Raw genomic sequence first — 3,893 nt, forward strand, 5'->3', positions numbered from 1 at the left:
GGGGGCGGGAGCCTCGTGGGGGGGGGGGTCGGTGCTGCCCCACCTGCTGAGGACAGAGCTGTGAGCTCGTGGAAGGGCACAGCTCTGTCCATCCCTATGTCTGTCTGTCTGTCTGTCTGGGCACTCGTTTCCCCCCAGGCTCTGCCCACCCCCAGGTGAGGGGGGGGTCCCTCCAAACTCCACCCCAGGGCCCGGCAGGGAATGTGTGTGTGTGCCTGGGGGGGGCTCCTATGGCTCCTGTCGGGTGGAAGTCCAGGAAAGGGGGGGCTGGTCCCCCTCGGCAGTGGGTGAAGGGGTTGAAAAACCCTCGAGGAATTCCCAGGATCATCCTTTCCTCACGTTTCTAATCGTTTGTGGGCAAAGGTATTTGTGGAATAGCTGGAAGATGAGATGCCAGCTCAGACATCCCAAAGCCACTGCTCTGCTGCTGAGGAAGGTCTGCCCAAGCTGCTAAAGAATTGACAGGTCCTCGTTGGTTAAGTAACTCTTCTTTCCCACACTTCAGTTATTACAGTCTAGGAAGAGCAGGAAAATCAAATCTCATTCTTTCCTCAGCTCCCACATCCCGGCCTCTCCTCTGCTGCTGAAACTTCCCTCCTGGATAGGATGGTTCCTCTGGGATACCTCCCCCCTGGCAGGAGGCAGTGACCATGGCCCAGGGCTAAATCCTGCCAGGCAGAGCTTTCAGGGGTGTGCTGTGGCCAGGTTGCCTGTGCTGGCTCTGCAAACAGGCTTGTACAGCTCCTCCCAGCAGGGAAAGGGTAAGTGCACAATGTCAGACCAAGAAGGAGTTGCAGGTCTTTTCTGTTGTTGTTGGTTGGGTTGAGTTTTGTTTTCTTCTTGGAGGGGGAACCACCATGGTTTGCCTCTTTTTTTTAAAAAAAATGAAAACACTCTAAATGGCAAAAAGAATTTGAAATAGAAGCTGTTAAGATTAAACCATCACAAATACCAGCCCAGCAGTGGAAGGTGCATTCACTGCTACCTGGGGTATTTTACATCTCAGATACTACTTGTGGGTTTTCAAAAATCAATTCCATGTGAAGCTTTGTGAGAGGGGAAGTGACTGCCAGGGAGCCAGGACTGAGATATGGCAATGAACACTGTGAAGTGGGATGAAAGCCTTCTCACAAAATTCCATCAGGAGTCTTCAACTGCCTGTAGCCTTTTGGAAGTGCCTGTTGGCTCGGGCTGGCATGTGAAAGGCCATCTGGTAATCAGTGTTGTGTTTACAGCCTCCTGCTCTCTGTTTTGCACACACACAAGTTCCTCAGGAACCCTTACCCTGGTGAAGAGACCTGCAAATTCACAGCTGAGAAAGTCTGGCCCTTTGTGGGAACCACAATGGACCAAGGCTGGGGATGTCCCCCAGGTGGTGCCAACACTTGGCTGCTGGTTTTGGGGGTGTGGTGACCCCTCACCAGCTGCTCCAAGAAGCAGAAATGGTGCCCAAGATTCTTCTTTCCCCACAGTGGGTGAGGGAGTATTTTGGGGAAGAAGGCAGCTGTGCAGGACATCCAGTCCTTGCCTTCTGAGGAGACCTTCACTGAAATAACCTGTCCTGGTAAGGACCACTCTGCTACTTTGGTTCATCTTGCTGTGCTCTTCTATTCAGGGAGGAAAGGGGAAAAGTTACATTTGTAAATTGAATATTTTCTACAGCAAAGGGTGAAAGGAAGTATCTAGGTGCAATGCAAACAAGAGGTGCAAAGATCAGGGCAGATTTCTCTGAAGTGGAGACACCTGTCAACATGTTCTCCCTTAGCTTGGAGAGTAGCTCAGAGATGTTCACGTCAGCTCCTGCACCAGGAGCTTCAATCCCAGCCAAGCTTGTGCAGGAGGGAAGGGCTCCTGCTTCTGTGTCCCCCCCATCCAGAGGGGCTGCAATGCAAGGAATAAAAGCCTCTTTTATGAGCCTTGTTTTAGGCTTGTGCTTTGGGAAGTCGATGAAATTCAGTGAGAGTTTATGAACAGCAAGGAAAAAAATGGTGCAAAAGCAAAAGGTTTTGGCTTGTGTCCTTCTGAAGAGGAGGCTGGGACAATACCAGCCTGACACCAGGGTAACTGAAAGCAGAACCTGGCTCACTGGGTATTTCTGAGCTTGGAGAATCATCCACACTTCAGTGAGCCATAAAAATAATTCACCTTTCACATTATTTGTGTTGATCAAGAAGTTACTTGTGACAATTTCACTTCTAACATTTCCGCTGTGTTTTAAGCATCATTCTTCAAGTGCCTTTTCTTTTTCCCCCCACACCCCCCCTTGTTTTTCTATACATTAGCTATTTCATCCATATCATCCTGTTTACTGGGGTGACAGATACCCAGTCTAAAGCTCTTCTTTCATTTCATAACGATTGGCACAATTAAGGCTTAATTAGATGCATATGAGTAAGGAAATGCCACCCAGGACCTGGAACCTGAGACCACTCATTGCTCCAGCTCAGCATTCTGGAAAAAAAAGGCCAAAAACCCCCCATCAACTTATTTCAAGCTGGATCTTTTCAGACTAGCATGATTGCCTAGTGACCATGAACTGCTTTCTAGTCATAATCTAAAAAAAATAAGGTGCTTTTGTGTACTCCCTGTTGCAGGTGATGAGCAATGTGTGTCCTGGGCAGCAGTGCTGGCTCAGGAGGCTGAGCCCCTTCTCCCTTTTCCTCCTGCCCTCTGAACCTCTGCCTGCCCCTGAGGTCACCCCCCTCCCCAGGCACCCAGTTCCCACTCCTCCCTGACTCCTTTCCCTCTTTATTCCTTACTTAATGTTTTTCCTGGCACTGCCTTGACATATATGGTCTGTCACTGACCCCTGGGTGGAAAGGCTTTATCCAGGCCTTTGCAGATAACAGGAAAACTGACAGCACAGGAGGGAAGGGCTTCAGGCTGCACCAGGGCAGGGTCAGACTGGACATCAGGAAACATTTATTCCCAGCAAGAGTGGTCAGACCCTGGGATGGGCTGCCCAGGGAGGTGGTGGAGTCACCATCCCTGGAGGTGCTGAAGGGTGGTTTGGATGTGGTGCTGGTGGATGTGGTTTAGGGGAGACCTTTGTAGAGCAGGGATGATGGTTGGGCTGGGTGATCCCAAGGGATTTTCCAACCTGAATGGTTCTATGGTTCCATGAAAACTTGAAAGACTTGTGCTCACGGGTCCAGCAAGATGGAAATCCAGGAAAACCAATATTCACTTGCTGTGTTCTGCTTCTGCAGTGCCAGGGCAGGACTCTTCCTGCTGCTGGGTGACAACTCCTGCTGAGCAGAAAGGTAGAGAAGAGCATCACTGGTATGAGGAAACTAACCAAGTGTGCTCGACAGCCCCAGTGTCAGGGGAAATGATGATTCCTGCCTGGGAACACAACTCATGTGTGGTCACAGCCCATCAGGCCCAGCTCCTGACACACAGCTGGAAAAGTCAGTGACTTCCTACTTCTGCTTTGCAATATTAGATCCATTCTTGCTAAGAGGAAGCAGTTCATGAGCAGACACCTTCCCTGCAGGGCAATGCACCTACTAGTGCCAGAAGGGGTTACATCCTGCTGGTGCCTCACAGACTCCATCTCCATCTCTTCAACTTTTTATTATTATTTCTTTCAATTCTTCCTTCTCCCCCATCCTTTCCACCCCCCCCTCCCTTCTACCCCTTCTTCTCCCGGGAGGGGGGGGGCTGCTCCTTCCATCTCTCCCAGGGCTGCAGGGGCTGCTCCTTCCATCCCTCCCAGGGCTGCTCCTTCCATCCCTCCCAGGGCTGCTCCTTCCATCCCTCCCAGGGCTGCTCCTTCCATCCCTCCCAGGGCTGCTCCTTCCATCCCTCCCAGGGCTGCTCCTTCCATCCCTCCCAGGGCTGCAGGGGCTGCTCCTTCCATCCCTCCCAGGGCTGCAGGGGCTGGTGCCGCC

The sequence above is a fragment of the Chaetura pelagica genome, unplaced genomic scaffold, assembly GCF_000747805.2.
Source record: "Chaetura pelagica isolate M959 unplaced genomic scaffold, ChaPel_1.0 scaffold474, whole genome shotgun sequence".
Lineage (NCBI taxonomy): Eukaryota > Metazoa > Chordata > Aves > Apodiformes > Apodidae > Chaetura > Chaetura pelagica.